We start from the raw sequence: 19,352 nt of genomic DNA on the forward strand, positions 1-19,352 counted from the left end.
TCCTTGGAGGCTGTTGGCAGTGCCTGGTTGCAAGAGGCAGCTCAGTCATAAAGCTGCTGGAGCAATTTGAGGAAAACTGTGTTTTTAGTTGCCTTATGATACTGGCCTCGTGGTATGGGTGAATGCTTTCAGTGGCTTGAGTTGGTGGAGACGGTGCTGTGTTTTGCCCGTAGCTGTGCCCAGTGCTGGTCTCTCTGGGATGGTCCTGTTCTGTTGTCAGCTGTAGCTCAGACTGCAGTGCACACTCCTACGGTGGCATTAGTTATTCCCTTACACTTGCTTTGCTCTCCATATCTTGCTTTTCCAGCTGGTTTTTAGAAGACAGCTAAGTGTTTCTCCACAGCTTGCAACAATATTCAGAACGTGAAGAAATTCCACCTTTAAATTTTGCAACCAGTCCAGCATCTGTATTTTATAAGTTCCTCTTTTTATTGTTGCCTACTTCCAAATGCCTTAAAGTCATTGGGAACAGCCTTTAGTGCCTCTTTCTACAGCCCATCCTTATAAAGATCTCCCATTAAGTTTTGTGTCAGTTCAGTGGGAGGACGGAACATGGCCTTTCCTTAGCTATGTGCTATAAACATTTGCCTTTTTATGTGCCTGTTGCAATTTGCCTCCTTGGCCAGCCTGTGCTTTCTTTTGGCTTTCTAGTTATTTAAACAAGCGTGGTTTGTGGACCTCGTGCTGCCCCATGTCAGTTAATGTCATGCTGAATTATACTGGCTACTGGTACGCTATCGATGACAGCCTCTGACAGCTATCCTGGAGGTACCGTTTGTCAGACGTTATGGTGCTGCATCTGAGGAAAGGGCCTTGCACTTGACAGAATGGTTACCTCCGTCTCTTCCCCCTGCACGAATGCTTTGGAGCTGCAGAGCTGTCTGCAGCAGACTGCGGCAGTGCCAGCTCCTGCCTGCTTTGGGGGATCTGCTGGAGTAAACACTTCTTAATAGCATTCCTTGTAAAGATCTTCAGCTTTTTAGGGCAAAGCCACATATTTCAAATTCTTTGAATGATGAGTAGACTACTTTGGTTGTATTGCACCACAGTTCCCTTACTTCCATCCTTCCGCCTGCTCTTTAGCATCACTATATCTAAAGAAATTCAAGGAGAAAATTGCATCGACTGTTCAATATTGCTTACAAGCTGACAGCATTAGAAAGCTCCTTCCCCTGCGCTCACCCCAATACCTTTCATGAGCCCCCACACCCGTGCTGCAGCGTCGCCTCTGCTCGGGAGATGATCCAGCCTCCCCGTGCACAGTCTCAGCGCCTTCCTGCTCATCTCCGGGTGCAGCGAGTAGGAGGATTCGCTAGACACTGTTATGTGCAAACTACCTTCAAGTGCTCCAACTTTCCCTAGACTTGAAGTTTCAAGAGCAGTCTTGAACCTTCCCATGCGAGTCTGTTTGATCTTGGAGGAGAGAGATGAATGCTGTTCGTACAGGTTCACTTCCCCTAACGAATGGTTCATTGATCCATGCTGGAAACAGTCAGCCTTGTTGACTACAGGGAGCAGAGTACAGACTGGGAACTGTTTCCTTTTCTCTGTAAGCCGAATGGCATTGATTGCCTTAGAACCAATACATTTTCATTAGGCTCATTTTATTTTCCAGATTTTCATCGTTCACAGTGTTTATGAAAGGAAGAAATTAATGGCCCTTGCTAAATAGTGCAGAGAGGAACTAGGAAAGCTTCCCAGGGCTTTGATCTGATCCGTACTTTCCTGCATTATATCCTTGGGCTTTTGCAGGGGTTGTTCTGGTAGCAAAGGCTGGGGACTGGCGTCGCTCGCAGAGCCTGGCTGCTGGGTTCCCACACTCCATTGCTGTGTCAGCCCATGCGTGCTGGAGGTGGGGAAAGCCTTCAGGGACAAAAATACATGAATTGTCCCCTCTCCTTGCAGATACCAATGATAAGCATCCTGGAGGGCACAGGGATGTGCGCACTGTTAACATGAGCGGTCTCAGAGGAGCTCACGAGGCAGTGCTGCCCTTTCCTGCCCTGATGCTGTGCTCTGCAAACAAGGAGCTGAGAGGTTTGAGTTCAAGGGGTGCTGCTGCTCCCGGCTGCAGGGGAGAGGCTGCCCAGGTCCTGGCCTGTTCCACACGGGGCTCAGTTCTGTCCCGAGGGGGCAGGAGACTTTAAAGATGCAGAGAGAGATAAGGGGCTGCTCAGGGTCTGTGTGTGTGGGGTGTTTGATATCGAAGCCTTACTGATGCGCCAGGGTATTCGTGTTTGTCTATGTCCAGGTCCTGTCCAAGATCCCGACTCTGGTCAGGGTCTTGTGAGGATTAAAGGCTGGGGAAAGCAAAACAAAACCCAAACAAGGCAATTCCTGTGTCTGTGGGCTGGGAACAGGAGGCCTGCCTGGCCGCTGAGCGCCGCGCTCAGGTGCGACTGCTGCAGACTGGGTGGGTCCCAGGTCCCACACCATGGTAATCCCTGCCTGCCTCAGTTTCTTTCCTATTGCATTTCAGTCGCCATTTGTCAGCAGCAAACTTTCCTCAGCAGCCCTTTGCCATCCCACCTCTTGCACCCACGAGCCCCAGAGGGAAGCCAGTGCCTCGTACAGCACCCAGTGTGCATCAGGGTGCCACATCAGTGGCCACTGCTTGGATCTAACCCTTCTGCCTTCCAGCTTTGCAGCCGAGTGGAGGCTTAAAAACAAAACAAAGCTGTCAGAAAATCTGGTATTTTTGTTGTTTCCCTGAAGGCAGAGTGGCATAGCAGACAGCTGGGCAGCAGCGGTCGCTTTGGAGTGCTGGAGAAAAGCTGTTTCTCTTGGAGGGGTCTGGATTTTATCACGTACTTCTTATTCTGCAGGTTTGCCGGTCTAGATATATTTACTACATGGTTTCTTGGCTAATTATTTCTAGCGTGGCACTGATTGAGCTGTTAATAAAGTGTGAAGGTGCCTTGCAGGCACTTTTTGAGTCTTAAAGAAATGATCTACATCTAAATTGCAAATAGTAAAATTTCCTTACCCACCAATATTAAGGTGATAGCATCTCCACTATTGTAAAATTAATCAAACTTCTCTTGGTGACAAAAACGTTAATTTAAATTTTTCGTCACAATTAGAGAGAGAGTTATTGCAGCCTCTGACTTGTAATTAATTTCTCTTTCTTTTCATCACTGTGTTACAGCCCTTTGTAATAGTGATAAATGGAGTATCTACCTGACCTTTTTTTCCTTATATAATATAAATTACTTCTAGATTTTAAAAAAATTACTTCTGGTTAATCGGTGCTTTTCCATGAACAGGAGGATAGGAGAGAATAGCTTGGGGTGGTTGTTTTGAATAAGCATTGCTGCACTTAAGATGATGGGCAGCAGGGGACCAGAGTTGAGAGTAGCAGGGACCAAAGGCAACAGTAGACACTGTCCCTGTGTTATGCGTTGTCCCAGTGGAACCACGTGCGCAGGAAACACAACCGGGAGAGATTTGCTGCTGATGAGGAAGGCTTTAAAATAAGATTGGCAGAGGATGGTGGCGCATCAAACTGCTGACAGGAGCGAGAACTGGGAGAGGTTGAGGGATAATTGTCACAAGAAGAAAACTAATGGGTCCATCAGTCAAATGTTTTAGATATGTCAGCACAAGGAATAAAAAGGCGGAACTTCAAGTCTTGTGTATAATCAATGTTATAATTTAAATGTCATAGCAGAGGCTTGGTAGGAAATGGCCATGGCTAGAGTCCTGATAGAAAAGCATACAGCTTGTTCAGGGAGGACTTGGCCATAGGGAAGAGGCTGATGCTCAGACTGAAGTCGCAGTATGTCTGCTGCAAGGCTCCTGGTGCTGGTTGTTGGGAACAGGCAGTCTGCTGGAGACAGTTGGCTATGGACCACCAAAGAGATGGGGTGAATGAGGCTGCTGCTGAGTATCTAGCAGATCCGATCACTGGTAGTGCAGGGTAGGATTTGGAAAGAGAAACAGCAGGACATGATACCCAGCAGCTTTGTAGCTGGCTGAGCAGGAATAGATCTGAAGAAACAGGGCATGATGGTAGAGTGGGAAAAGGTGAAAAGCAATGCAGGTGACGGTTGTGAAAGGAAAGCTCATGATTCAAACCGAAGACAGTGTGCTTTAGGATTGACATATAAGGTCTATGGGACAGCAAGAGAGACCAGTAGCGCTGAGCCCCTGAGCTTGCCGGAGCCCTGGGGAGAAAACATCTCCCCTTTGCTCTCTGGAAATGAATGCACCAGCAGACCCTATAGATTTCCACATTTCTGCAGCTATTAGGATACTGGGGCAAACTGGATGTTCCCAGCTCTTGGAGCATTTTGAGAAGAGGCTAGAGCAATTTTCAGGGCCAATTAGCAGTTATCTTCAAGAGCATGAGGAGGTCTGGGGAGGCTCCAGGGGAAGAGATGTGGGTAGCACCTGCCTCTGAAAGAGAGGGAAAAGGAGAGCTGGGCAAGTCTAGACTGGCCTGTTGGAATTCACTGCTGGGTCAAATGATCCAGTGATCTGTCCTTATGTACCTGGAGCATCACAGGTGATAAAGAACAGCCAGCACAACTGTCAGGGACACATCATGTCAACTCCACCTAGTTCCCCTCTGACAGCATGACAGGGTGGAAGGAGGGGTGTCAGATAGCTTGACTGTGGCGAGGCTTTTCATGCTGTCTCTCGTGTCAATCTCCAAAGCAATCAAAGGAAATTGAGTCTTTAAGACGGGTTGTGAATGATTGGCAAATTGTGTGCAGGGAGAAGTTATCAGTGGTTTGCTGTCCAACTGGGGAGGACTTTAGGCGAGGTGCCTTATGGTGCCTATCAGGGATCTGGGACTGTTCAGTATGGCACGTGTGACTTGGGCAGTGGAGTTCAGTCTACGTGCAGGGCCTGGAGGCAACACCAACCTGAGAATGGTGGCATCACCTTGGAGATCAGCATTATAATTCAGTGTCACTGTGGGAAAAACTGAGAAATGATCAGAAAGCAGTTCAGTTCAAAAGAAAAAAAAAAATGTATATGCACACACTACATCTAGCTTTGAGTTTTCAGTAGCAGAGGCTTATCAGGGATCGGAAACCGAATGGGCGAGCAACTGTGTGTTCTTGCAGAAAAAACAAACCAGCCATCGCTTGCAGACTGGTAACCCGAGGTGTTGTGTGGGTGAGGGGCTGTTGCCTTTTGTTCACCCACACCAGCAGGGCAGTGGCTTGAGCAGAGCGTGCGGTTTGGGGGGTGCTGGGGGGAAGATGAGGAGCTGGAGGGATCCGAAGGAGAGCTGCAGAGAGCCTTGTGGGGCTGGTGGGCACGCGCTGTGTGGAGAGGCTGGGGGAGATGGGCTTGTTTAATTTGAGGTAATGGGGAACTGAGTTGGACGAGGTGGTAGCTTTTTAACTCTGCAAATAATTGCAGCAAGACAGAAAGCGAACTATTCCCAAAGCCCAGTGTGGCTTGGAAAAGGGGGACTGACCATTTAAATGGATTTGTTTGAGGCTTACCCAGGGATGTGATATACTCTTTTAGTAAAATCACTTGGGTGTCATATGTCAGAAGTGGCTGTGCGTCCAGCAGAGTTGATATCATTAGCCCCTAATTACAGACTATCTTATCTGAATTACTTTATGACATTCAGTGATCAGTGTTACAGGGGAGAATAGAATAAATTACGAGAATACTGCCTCAGGCTGTACAATCTCATAAATCACTAAATATAAAATTTTGTATATATCTTTAAGTATCCACTTCTTTGGGTGCTTGTTTGAAACAGGTTTTCTTCATGGTTAAGTTTCCCACCTGTAAAATTTGTGTGTCTGTATTGCAGTCTTTGGGTTTAACCCAGAAGAGTCTCCTGTTGGAGGCATTTGGGCACCAACCAATTTGCCAGGCAAACTACATTTTTCACTGAAATGTAGTTAATGACCCAAACGAAATGAAATGCTTGTTAGGGGTTGATTTAAACAATGCGGTCTAATGGCAATGCTCTCTCCTTTCTGCCCACTCTCACTAACAATTCCACTTTATTTCAACTAGGCAAAAAGTAAATGAGTTTTTTTAAGGAAGGCTCAGACATGTGACTATTGGCTGGAGGGAAAGGGGGGCACATTTAGCTGGAGATTTTTACTTTGAAATTTCCTGACAAAAATTAATTAGAAGAATCATGTAATTACAATAAATGATCTCATTGGTCCCCAATGACTTGTTTCTAAACACAGAAGGATTATTTAGGCATTCATGACAGCAACAAAAAGGACCAAATAAATGTAATGAGTTCTTTTTATATATAATAAAAATGACATACAGTAGCTGCATGTTTTACTAATTTGGTAACAGGATCTTAGAGGTGGGTATGGTTGTGCAGTGGTTTTAATCTTTGCTGTGGATGCAGAGGCTGGACTTGTACTTGCAAGGGCTAAGATGCTGACTGGTGTTCCTGCTGGCGTCCCACAAGACACTGGGGAAAAGAGATGTCCCAGCACCCAGAAATGTGGCTATCTCCACTTGCTGTGTCACCTGCGTTGCATTTTCCTCCCATGAAGTGGGCGATGTAAATGTTCCTGAAAGGCAGCGTAAGGCTGACAAATAACCCGAGGGGGCTGTATTGAGCAGCCAGTGCCAGCAGAGGATAAAACCCCCTTGCCTGCAGTGAGACCAGGCTGAGCCCATACAGGGAGCGTGCAGGTGCTTCTTCCACTACATGGTGTGCTGCACTGACACAACCGCTCTCTCCCTCTGGTATCCTTAAAGTGGCTTTTTGAGCATGCTTTTGAGATGCCTTTGGTGCTGCCATGTCGCAGGTTTCTGCCTCCCTCAATTTCAGGTAATGCAAAGATCCCTGGTGGATCCTCCGAGGGAGGAATTGCAATCTAAGGCTTGCTGATGCTGCTGTATATCCTTCCCCTTCCCACCAGTAGTGCAGCCAGGGCAGTGTTTTGAGTCCCGTAAGGCAGTGGTGGCTGTACAGCTCCCTCTGCCCTCCCTGGCCAGGCACCGCTGGACTTGCCTCTGCTGTGCAGAGAGCGTTTCCAGGCTGAGCAGGGCTGCAAAATCACAGGGGTGTGAAGGCAGAGATGCTTCACTGCAGGATGAAGCTGAGCTCAGTGGCTGTTGTGGGACACGGTGGCTTGGTTTTCATTATGCCTGTGATGAACTCTCTGTTGCTGTGTGAAAATGGGTAAACCTTTTCTGGGGTGCTTCTGCCCCAAAGCTCAGTGGAGTCAGGGAAGGACTGGGATTAATCCACCTCCACCGCTTCTCTCTGCTTGTTACGGGGCTTGCATCTGCAGAAACCCGAGAGTTGTGATGTGATTTAGCCTCACAAATACCTTGGGGTCAGGTCTTTTCACTTATTTTTGTTTCACTGGGTTTGCAGGATAAGTGAAGTTTGGAGGGGAAAATCTCATTAATCTATCACACAAATTGGACTGAAACAGTTATAAACGTATACATAAGGTGAACGTGTGCCATCTGAATACACTTCCCACCCCTCCCCACCTTCTAAGTTATGTTGCTTACAGGACAGAGGTCTTACTGCTCTATAGCATGGATAAGTCTGTCCTGTGATACTGAGCATGTATAGCATCATCAGATAAGTACATAACATCATTTTGGCTTGGACTCATCAAGTAGATGGTGGGAAGACTCATGATCTGGAGATGCCTTTTCCTTTTTTGTTTTCTATAGAAAAAGAGCTGATATGGCAAAGCAGGCTGACTGCCTGACTGGGATGTTGGTTAGGTGAGGTGAATCCCTCTCTAACTGTGTTTGGATCTTAAAGGTTGTACATAAGAGCCGTTGGTGGAGCAATATGAACGCTGTAAATCTTTTTACTGCATGTACTAACCATAAAGAGAAGTGATCTTCAAATGACATCATCAACACAAAGGGCACTAGGAGAAGGTCCAGCTTATGACACAATAAATCATCAAGTAGTCTAGTAATGGACATTGAGCCTAGACAGCTTTGCAAAGTGAGTTCTCATATAAAATGGTATTCTGCATTGAAATGTGGGCTCCAAACCTGCTTAGCTAGTACTACTTAAGCTGCTTTAGTGAGATCATTTTGGATTTCCACAGTCGACCAATCTTCCCAAATTGCTCAGTGTCTAATGTAATCCCAGATGTATTTACCATACTTCATTGTATTTATAGAGGTGACTAGGCCATGAAGACATGGCTTATTTCCAGGGACAAGAAGCCCAGGTTTCTCAGTGCATTTTCTTCTTCTAAAAGCAATGCTATGGCGCTCTCGGAGTTTGCGGTGAACACATTTGTCTTTGCTCAGTGACGATGGTTGATCATTAGCAAAATGTATTTTGGTATTTATGGTTACAGGCGTATTGACCTTAATGCTACATACAGCAGTGATCGGATCACAGCCAGCCACCATTAGGAGAAGGTGCAAGAGTTACTATGCACAGCTCTTTCTGAGCAAAGAAAATGCCTCCAAGGCACAGCAGCTGCAAAGGGCAGTATGCAAGAGGAATAAGTCTTTGGTTCAAGTATGATAAACTGGCTGCTACAGACTTGTTCCTTTTCCTCTCCACTGGTTCTTGTCCTCACTTAGCACACAGGCACTGTTAAACCACATGTTCATCTGGTGCTTTTATGTATAGCTGCCCTGCAGTAAAGGGAATTACACTAATCGGTGTCAGCGTGAGGATGTGGCCCATGGACATGTCTACTGGTGATGGTACCAGAACTTGTGCTTGAGGGATGCTCTGCTCCAGTACACTGCTTTGTAGTGTCCAGCTGTAGTTTTGTCAGTTTACTACCAGCATATGTACATTTTCATTGCACATTGCTTTATTCTCAGAAGTGTCTCAAGTTAGGTTACATTTGCAAGACAAATGCATGATGTCCTGAAGCACAATTTGTATTTTGCCATAGGTTCAGCATGATTCCTGGCATCAAAAGGGTCTGGTCTAAGCCAGGCAAAAGGCCTGTTTTTCTGTTGAGCAACATGACGGTCTTGTGACATAATGAATTACGCACAGCTGGTTTTTCTCTGGCTTAGGAATTTTGTTTCATTATTACTGTATCTGTGCAATTTCTTAATATTCTTGAATCTGGGCTCTGCTTACAGGCATATCAGATTATTCATATGCTAGAGTGAAATATGATGTGGAGAGGAGTGCAGAATGTGCTTTATTTGTGGGTAACTGGGTATGTAATGGTGTATAAAGAGTCAGGAGCTGGTACTTAGCTGCAATGTCTCTTCTGCTTTCCCATTCAGCCCCAAGCCTAAGTGTGTGAGAGACTTACTGTTTGTAAGCCTCTTCTCCTAGCACTGCTTCTCTTCTCAATCTCACCTTCCTAAAATTCTTAGCTAACAGCCTTTTAGACAGTTGACAGTGGTAATTAAATAAAATAGACTTGAAGGGGATAGCTGACATGCCTTGTGTGTAGCTCCACAGTGTTAACAAGGCTGGGCCTTTGGGCTCACAGCTATGGTCTCCTAGGGAGTTTGTGGGACGTACTGTGCTCCCGTTGACTTCAGAAGAAATCAAGAAGGGCATTTGATATAGGAAAGGGTTGGGGGGAGTGCTTCTCCTGGCCTGCACTGGGATGAAATGGAGGCTCTTGGAAGGGAAATCTCAGAAAGGAGCACCAGTTCTTACTCCCCAAACCAGCCCAGGGGCACAGGAGTTAAGGGTCCGATTGGCAATATGAGGGACAGGTTTAAGATCTTGCTCTATGCCTCAAATCAAGGCCTCAAATTTCAGTGTGGGTTTTCTTGTTTGTTTGTTGTTTTTTTTTTTTTTTTTTACACATGAGGCTGGGTTACTTATAACTAGCATATTAGGCTTATGGAAAAAAAGGCTGAGCTGAAAGTCTCAGATGTTATAAAATACATCTGTCAAAGTGTAAGTTTGTCTAGCAGACAGTTTTGTTTAGTGTATTATTACTGATTACTTCTGACTCCCCATCCTCTTAATGAAGAGCATGAGGAGCAATGACTTTGCTTTTTGGGTGCTTCTATCGGTCAATCACATTCCCTAATTGTATGCCCAATTGTATTAAATGCCAATGCCCTTGAATTTTCTAAGTGATATTTTATTGATGCAACTGCATCTTGCTTTACCTTAAGATTTTTACTACATCTTCACCAACAGCGATGAGAAACTTTCTTTTGCATTTTATTAGTGCTTCTGTCCACCTCCAATGAAATATATCTTAATATAATCAAATACTGTGTGGTTTACTACTGAATCCACTATGCCTATGGGTTTCCATTTAGGTAATAGGGTATGCCTGCCTTGGCTGCTTATAGGTGGAGCACTTGACTGCTCTCGCTGTTATGGGCTCAGAGTCTGGGTTAGATTTCTCTGGAGGGCAGCGTTTTGATTTAATAGCTGGTCCACAGTTCCATGCATTACATCCAGAGAATTGTTCAAGATGGATGATAACATAAATGGGTTACTTGGGCTAATTCAAGACACTTTCTTGAGCATACTAGGTCAATTTTCTAATGGATCAAAGCGGGTGTGTTTCGGAAAACTGCTGGCACACACGCACACTCCCACACTGCATTACGTAGATCAAGGCAATTCCAAATTCTGTTCTATTTTGGTCCATTCACATTTCATCTGTATTTGAGACTTTAGAAACTGAATGGAGCACTGGAGATTGTGCTGTAGGGAGCGACCTGGGGCTGGTGAGCGAGTGGTCTAAATGTTCCCTTTCCATCTCTTAGATTTTGTGAAATTTAAATTGTGGGACAGGGAATACTGGTGAAGCAGAGAGTCCCTAGGTTGAATTTGCAACCTTTGCTGCCCTCCAGCCTGGTGATAACAACACCAAGCAATGGAAATGCACGCAGTCAGATGTCTGGATATTTACCTTAAGCCTTTCTACTCTGGGATCCTTTTCCTCCACTTGGTGAATCAGAGTTGGGAAAAAGCCACAGCATGAATCCATAGTTTGCTATCAAATTAAGCTAAAGCAAAACCTCTCCTTGTTGCATAGTTTGGCAATTTTTCGATCCCTCTCCTAAATCTGTACAAATGCGTCTTGCTTGTATAAGCTCAAACGTGCAGCTGAGGCCTGTGGACACCCTGATGGGTGACATCTCCACAGAGATGAAGCGCAGTCAAAACCTATGGAGGGACATGGGTTTTGCAGGCATGTGTTCCTCCATTTAAGTGCACAAGAATCTGGTGGGTGTTTTGTGCCTAAACCTTTGCAGGGAGGCATCACCTGGAAGGCATTACCTAGAGCTTGCCCTTTCTGTGTTAAGGCAGTGGTTCTGAAGTCAATTCATCTGGCAGTCCTCATCGTCTCCTCTTTGGTAACTGAACGTGTTATGCCTAACGGCCTGCTGATACTCAGTAGGACAGCAGACCTCGCACATGGATTTGTTTGCATCTAGTTTTATACAAACGTGCAAGGGGTGTACAGTTACCATGAAAGGTACCAAGAGAGATTTTATCAGAATGCAGGCTGTTGATGTAATGAAACTTTCCCATGGTGAACATGTAGCGATTGCCCTTCCTGTACAGTTGGTAGACGTAACTGGATTTTGTTGCCTGAGAATGAAGTTGCTTTCCTATTTTGTATCCTGTAATAGGAAAGCTGGAAGGGAACTTTAGCTGCTTGGAACTTTATTTTCAATTGGAAACAGCTTAAGAGGACTGAAGGAGATGTAAGAAATTTTCTGGCACCCCAGTTAAACATAAATCCTTCATTTTTATTTTCATTCTGACTTTTGGTACTGAATTTTCTCCATTTTTGGTGTTTTTGTGAATATGAATAACTTTCTGAATTATGTGAGGTTTTTTTGTTTCCAGTACTGGGATTTTTTTGTCACATGACACAGGGGCTTATTAATGAGTGTGATATAAAGCTGAAGTTGCTGAAGTTTGTGGCTAAAAACTGCAGTTTTATGTGTCAAGTGGTTTGTGAGGATGAGTGTGGGTCTTAGCCAAGTACACTGCTCCTCTGTCCAAGTTTGGGTCTTCATGCAGGCAGGAACCACTTTGACTCTGGGAGTGTGCTCTGGTTTTTGATAGGACCCTCACTCACCACTTCACATCAAAGGGAGGGTAAGCCACATAAAGGGTAACCGGTCTCTGGTTATTTTGATGTAAAGGGAAGATACCTGTCAAAGTCTATTCCTCCTTGAGAAGCCAAGTATCAAAGGAAGCTGATAAAGTTGCTGGTGAATGCTTCCTAGTCATTTGGTGTAATTATTGGAATGGAGGCGATACAAAGGAGGTGACATATCAGGGGCACTCATGTTTCAAGTGAAGTTTGGGGATGGAAGTGTGTCCTGTGTTGATTTTTGTGCAACTTCAGGAGTGTTGAGTGGAGCTGGCTTATGCATTTGATATAGTATGCTACTTTTTTCTTATTATTTTGCATAACTAGTTTAATTGACAGCGTACTGGTTTTGCTCCTTTGATCTCTGCTCAGTTTGACTGTATTTTCAATAACTACTTAGTATAAAAATAAAATGTGCAGGCCGCATCAAATAAACTAATTAAGGATTAGAATGAAAAAGTGTCAAAATCCGAGACCTCACTGAGGCAGATTAGTCACTGCATATGAGACACGATCTAATAACTAATGGGTTGCTGTAGTAACGGGGGAATCAATACCCCTCGGTTGGTCAGGGAGCTGACAGTAATTTCTGCTGGGTCATAGATTCTGGAAAATGAAGTGCCACCTACTACAACACAAGTAATCTCTGTGGACTTTTTTTACAACAGAGCATCCTACAAAGTTTATATCAAAGAAAATATTAATCTCCCAAGTCTGCTTGTTTATCTCCACAGGGATTATCTGATATTGTTACAGCCACAGACAATTAAATTTAGACTCCTATGTGAGCTCTCAATGGGTTAGCTTTGGAAATAAGCCTTTGGTATTGCTTACTAAGTGATGGGTTGGTAGGACATGTCAGTACCAGCGTGTTGGAGTATAGGAAAGGAAAGCTGGAAAAGTCCAGTCTGCTACCCCAAATCAGCTCTTCTTACTCACGGAAGACTCCTGCTGAAGTCAAAAGAAGTTCAGCTTGGGTGGAGGGTAGGAGATATGCTTGGGCATGTAAAAGAAAAAGGTGGTTTGCAACTGAGCTATCAAGCCGGGCTTGCTGTAGGCTGTGTATATTTGTGCCTCAGTACCCAAAATTTCCATGGGGATGATCATCCTTCCTTGTCTTCTCTGTATCGATTGCAAGCCCTCTGGGATGGGGACACTCTTGGGTGTCTGAGCAGCACCTAGAACAGTGTCAGCTGTGTACCTTGATGGCAAAAAGGGACTTAACTCTGTGCTGGGACAGGCAGCAGAGCTCTTCATCCGTGTCTGGGAGCTAAACCTACCCAGTCCAGAAACTTGAGAAGGAAACTAGCAAGTGAAGGGGACTCTGGCAGGTGTTCCCCACCTGCAGGTGGGGAGAGAGGCCTGTGAAGCCCAAGGAGTTAATGTTAGTCAAAGAGCTGCAGGGGGTTAATAAGGACTTTTTCCAAACATCTAGGGGAATGGTAGTGCTGGAGAGAAAGTAGGCCACTCACTAATGAGGGGAGTGGTGGTGTTAATTACGTCTTGAAATTGCCTGAGATACTGAGCTCCTGAAATTCATCTTCAGCAGAAAACCATCAGGAAAATAAGTTCGGGCAATTAGGAGATGGGGGGAGAAACAGTGTAAAAATAGCCTGGATAATTAAGAGCAGATAAGGGAACATCTAAGTACTGGCAAGAAGTGCAAAGAGAGCCTCTAGCCTTTGCTGAGCTCCAACACACTGATCTCACAGGCGCAGGGCGGTGAGCGCTTGCTGGCACAGACGATGTGATGGGCAGGTCCCCAGCCCCGCTGTTGGGTGCGCTGGTGGCTCGGCTGCGTGAGGGCTGCTGGGCAAGGGCACGTCTCGTTCCTTGTACCACTTCGTGGCAGTGCCGCTGACACCGCTGTACTGCAAATCCCTGCGAAGTCTGCAGAGAGTTGGTTAGGGCAGGTCTCAGCTGCGGGTGCAAGAGGGGGATTGACACAGAGCCACTAGCAATTATAAGCACAGACCTGTGTGAGTGGCAACCTGCTACAGGGTTGGCGGGGAGCAAATGTAGCTCCGAATCTCTTAGATGGGCTGTGTTGTGGAAAGGCATGGTTGTTTTCTGCTCTCTGCAGCCTCCTGCTGTGATACCAGTTGTGAGAGTGCGTGTGTCCTGCTTGGCACAGGGAGGGGATGGGGAGCTGCTTCCCCTTCAGCTGCTCCCCTGTTTTATGGGACCAGCGTATGGCGGGGAAAAGCCCGCGCTAACTGACTCTGATATTCAGTGACAGCTCTGCAGCTGCTGCTGGCGTTCGTGCCAGTTGGTACATAACGTTGGTGAATAATAATACCTGACCTAGTAGAACAAGAACTCTTTTATCAAACACATTTAAAGAAAAATGACAGTCTGTGTAGCATGGAATGGAATGGATGATAAATCACAAAATGGAGAAAAACAATTGTGTTACTCCAGCTGGTATGAGTTCCTGGTCAGAAGGTCCATATATTATGTTTTTTGATGACATAAATTTAATGAAATTCTCTGGAAATGCTGACCAGAAGTCAATATACAACTCAGTCCCAAGAAGTTTCCCAATATCTTTGTTTGTTTTAGGTAATAGATCTGTTGATGTGTATCTCTCCTATTAAGTACTGTGATAGGATGCTATAATGAAATTACAATATGGAATGGTAGCTCAACTAAAGCGGCATTATCAGAAATGTCACCCCCTAACAAATTAGCAGTTGCAATGTTTGCCCTCTGGTTACAAAACCTCATTCCTTTTGTCTTTTACTATAACTTATAATAACAAAGCCTGTGATGTAAATGTCTGCAGGGTATGTTTCCAGTAGCTAAGTGTGAAACATGTTTCAGTGGGGATATGGGGGCAAAAAGCAGACATATTTTTAAAAATTCAAGACAAAGGATTTTTGGCCTTGGGCATTCCAACTGCTGCTACTGTTGATATAGGGGAGATGGGGACTGGTTTTCTATTTACTTATTTTTTCTTTTAAAGAAAAAAAGATACTCAAGTATCTGGTTATGTAATCCACAATATTTAAAACAGACAAACAAAACAAATTCCCCACAGAAAAAGTAGTAATTAATTTCTCTGGAGATTGATTTTTGATGGAGAGGTTGCAGATTTCAAATGAGCGAGGTGCAGTTTGTATTTACAACTTCGGAGCCTGGGGATCAAGCGAGGAAAGAGAATGAGAAATTTTTTTTTTTAAGCTGACACTAGAAATTCACGGGGCTCAGTCCAAAGCTGGTGCAAGGATCTCCATTGAGTCCTATAGCTTTTCTTCAACAGGTCATAGGAAGAATTGCAAATTTTAAAAGAAATTTAGAAAAAACCCAACCCTCAAAGTCATGACTAACCCCAGCCCTGCATGTGTTGGAGCGGGTTGAAGCGGACCCCCTGTCTCCGGCTCAGCCTGGGGAGGCAGATTTCTGAGAAGTTGCCCCCAAATGTTTACCAGTGAGAGCAGGACATGCAGCATCTCGCTGGAAAGCCCACCTGGCTCTCAGCTCTCCTGCCCTTGTTGGGCTGCTCTGTGCAGATGGGAGAAGATCTTGATGGGACCTTCTCCTCCCTGTCCCTTGCCAGTGGCAGTGGTCCCCAAAGCGGTCAGTAAAGGGTCACAAGCTGGCCATAGGAGTGAGTGCGCAGGGCTTTGGGCAGCTCAGGGTTGCCTACAGGGAGGCTACAGTGCATGCAGGACGTGTTAGGGGATGAAAACTGGATATCCAGGAGCAGATGGGAAAAAGAGATGATGGATTTGGTCAGCATGATGAGCCGTGCTCAACACATGCATGGGTTAGCATGTATGGTTGTGCAAGCCAACTGTGTGACAAGGGTCTGGAGCTGGTCTTTTGTCCCAGCAGGTTTTTCTTTTACCAAGCCAGCATGTTCACGGTTAATAATCTTTGCCATCGCCCTTCCTGGGAATCAAAGAATGGGCTACCTTGAGCTCCTCAGGAACGGTACCTGTCTCCATTTCAACAAAGGAGTCGGAGCCAGTCTTCAGCTAGATGTAACTAAGTGTTGGGTTTTATTTTTAAGATGCAACAGAGAAAACTTAAAGTATAGAAGCTTAATCCATAACAGTGACACTTCACTTATCCAAGCAACTGGGAAGTGCTTAAATACTGAAGCCTGTGGCTTAATTATTTACCTGTGGCTTAATTGGGTGTAATTTTACTGAAGAGTCTGTTTATTTTCCTACAGAGAGGCTCTAAGATGCCTCTAAATGAAAATGTTACTGGTCCTTACCTATGCCCCCTGACATCAGTAGCACAGAGCTCATTTAAACCTGCAGAAACCTGGAAAAGCCACGTTTTCTCTGGTGCAATCAGCCTGTGGTTTCCTACTACTTGGCAGCTGGGAACGTGTATCTGCACACGTTGCACTGCTCACATCTGGCCCAGGAGCGCTCAGCAGAGCAGGGCGACACAGCAGCTATTGCTGATGCTGGGCTGGGGGCAGAGAGTCTCCCCAGAGGGCAGAGAAAATATTGTAACTCCCTAGAGCCGTCTCTGGGGTGATCCCACAGTGGCACCCTTCAGCTGCACCCAAAGGGCTTAGGAGCAAAAGTCGAGCTGGGCTTAGGGAGGCTTGTGCTCTTCTGTTGTTCGTTGGGACCTCACTTGGTTTTCATCCTGCAAATTCGATGTTGGTAATTGTTGCTCTCCCGGAGATGGGAAGGTTCATTTATGCAGGATCAGATATTAAAAGCTATGTTCATATCAGTGTGTCTGTGAGTATTTGCTGTTTATATTCCAGGCACAAATCCCTAGTGGATAGAGACAGACCAGGGGCCGTACCCTCGCCAGTCATCCTTATTTAGATGACCCTTTTGACTTTAATGTGTTATTCTTGCATGCCTAAGAATAGTTTTCGTGTGTGAGAGGTCAGAGGATCGAATACTGGGGCTTTCCATTTGTATGCCCTGGTTAGAGGCTAAACCGGTGCTTGTATCCCAATGCGTGGAAAAGCTCTTCCTACTGTTCTGCCAGTGTAAAGTGCTATGAAAAGATTTTTATCTCGAATATCCATTTAATTCAAACCAAATGCGCTTGGACACATTCTGGCTAGATTTTCAATTCGGAAAGCTCCGATTTTTCTTCTCTCCATTCCTCCCCAGCCCAGAGGCTTGAACCAGGAACCTCCTTTTGAATCTGTAGGGAATTTCCTTGTAGTACTTAGATCTCCAAGCTTCATTGGACTTGTACAACAACAGAAGCTTTATATCACTGTTTTTTCACCCCAAAATGCTTAGTTTCTGTTAACAACCTTACAAAAAGGGCAGTGTATTACTACTCGGTGATCCCAATGATAAATGAAGCACATTATATGTGAAGTAAAGGCTCTATTTATCCTTGCTCTTTTTTCTAAAGTCCCAGCAGGTTTAATGTGAGTCGCTTTTGATGACCTTCATAACAAATCAAGAATAAACCTCAGTGCATTCTCACAGAGGTGGACAGAATTGCAGACATTTTTTATTTCAATAACAATAATAGCAACGAGCTGTATTAGTAGTATTCGATAATGCAAAAAAATTAATGTTCGCTGAAAGCCAGGTGCCAGCACTATTTGATTGTTTACCAACATAGTCATAAAGAAACAGAGTTATTAAAGGATCTGAAATCACTCAGTAATTCAGCTGCTGACGTTGATGGATGGAACTTGGCTGTTCCTCTTTGCTAAAGCTGCTGACTGGATAAATGTTTTATTCATGAAACCCAGGGCAGGAAGGGATGCCAAAGGTTTAAGAATATTTTAAGAAACTCTTTGAGATGTCAAGCAAGTTATCAGGTGTTGTTAAGCAAAGCAGCTGAAGTACTACATTTAAACATAACCGAGCTCTCAACATACACAACACCACCACATCAAAAGCCAGGATGCGATTCTTGTCTCAAGCAGTATATGGAATGATGAGCTGGGAATACAAGTCCTTTTATTTCCTGCACCTTTGTACCTTCAGTCATCTCGCAGCCTTGTCTCTTTGAGCATTGTTATACCAAAGGGAATTTTCGCACATCGCATCATGAATTTAGGCTTGGAAACAAATATTTAGATACTGAATGCTACAAGGTCACGTACTCAGATCAAAGACAAAATAAATGATACGATGACAACGTTCATGAAAATTGCAGCCAGGAATGAACAATTTGGATCAGAGCAAGTGGATTCTGCCTGACCTCTCGGTGGGAGAACTTGTTCAAAATGGTAAGAGGCTATTAAAGAGGCTATTATCAAAACACAGGTTAACGAGGAATTTCCCTCTGTCCTCTTCACCCTGCCCCTGCATCCTCCTTGTCCGAGGGCGATGCCTGCCGACAGGAAGCCTATAGCTCCCCACCTATTTGGTGGGGCAGTGCTGCTTTGCAGCAGTGAAGGACCTGGTTGTAATCCAAGTGATTCTTTCAAATGCCTTGTTCCCATTCTATGACAATTCAGATCCGGATCCTCTGTTGATTTTCTTTTTTTTTTTTTTTTTTTTTTTAATAGAAAGGTGTGTTTTGTATAAAGAATTTTAATGAAGAGATCCTTGGCCCCATAAGCTCCTGCATGGACATGTGTTTGAATATTTCATAATCTACATTAATATTTGCTTTTAAGTTTCTGCAGTCTCATAAGAGCAGAACAGATGAGCTCTTGATGGAACTGAACTGTCAATCCAAGCATAGTGACATTAGAAAATAGCTCCGTTTCCAAGTCTAGCTGCGTGAAATGTCCCTTCTTGCCAAGGGAGCAGCAAAGTATAGTTTAAATGTGCCTTATTATGATATCTCAAGAGTATAAAAATTGGGAAAGGTATTAAAATGAGTAATTAGAATTGAAGACTGATAGATAATGGCGAATAAAAAGCAGGTAAGTACTGCACTCCCACTGCCCTTTTGATTTGCAGAGATCCAGTGCTAAAGACCAAAAGCATATTTCTCATGGGCCCCAGTTAAAATTCAAATCCAATAGACTGACAGTGAAAACGACTGTCACAAAAGCTGTCAAGTTGTATCAAAATAAGTCACTATATTACCTCTCTTTAACTGTCAAAGGCATTGATTATTTTCAATAGAGGAGCCCTCTGACAGCTGCTGAAACTGAAGAATCCCATGCTGAAATGATTTGGTTGACACATGTCACTATTTCCTAAACAGATAAGTCAAATACGTTATTTTTGACTCTTTCTGTAGGAGAAAGTGTGTTTATGTAGTATTTTATGAAAGATAAATAATGCAGAAAGAAAGGAACATCCATTAGCACCTCTCTTTCTCAGCTATTTGTATCAGTGGCTTTTTTTGGTAGCATTTTTTTAAAATGTTCTTCTTTGCATAAAATCATGTGTTCCTTTTGGTGGCTGTGATACATTGCAGGGATTTGCTAAGATACCCTGA

General features: G+C 44.5%; 1 long non-coding RNA gene across 2 annotated transcripts in view; it reads left to right on the forward strand.

The window, feature by feature from the left end:
* Window positions 1-19,352, forward strand: part of LOC148050077 (uncharacterized) — a 70,627-nt gene that overhangs the window by 13,660 nt on the left and 37,615 nt on the right. Inside the window, exon 1 of one of the 2 annotated variants that reach the window (XR_015701574.1) lies at window positions 17,997-18,183. The exons of the other annotated variant lie outside the window; for it this stretch is intronic. This is a non-coding gene — a long non-coding RNA (uncharacterized LOC148050077). Of the gene's footprint in view, window positions 1-17,996; window positions 18,184-19,352 lie in introns of those variants that run through there. 2 annotated transcript variants of the gene reach the window in all.

The sequence above is a fragment of the Nipponia nippon genome, unplaced genomic scaffold (assembly GCF_047370975.1).
Source record: "Nipponia nippon isolate SJK-2023a ecotype South Korea unplaced genomic scaffold, ASM4737097v1 scaffold_9, whole genome shotgun sequence".
Lineage (NCBI taxonomy): Eukaryota > Metazoa > Chordata > Aves > Pelecaniformes > Threskiornithidae > Nipponia > Nipponia nippon.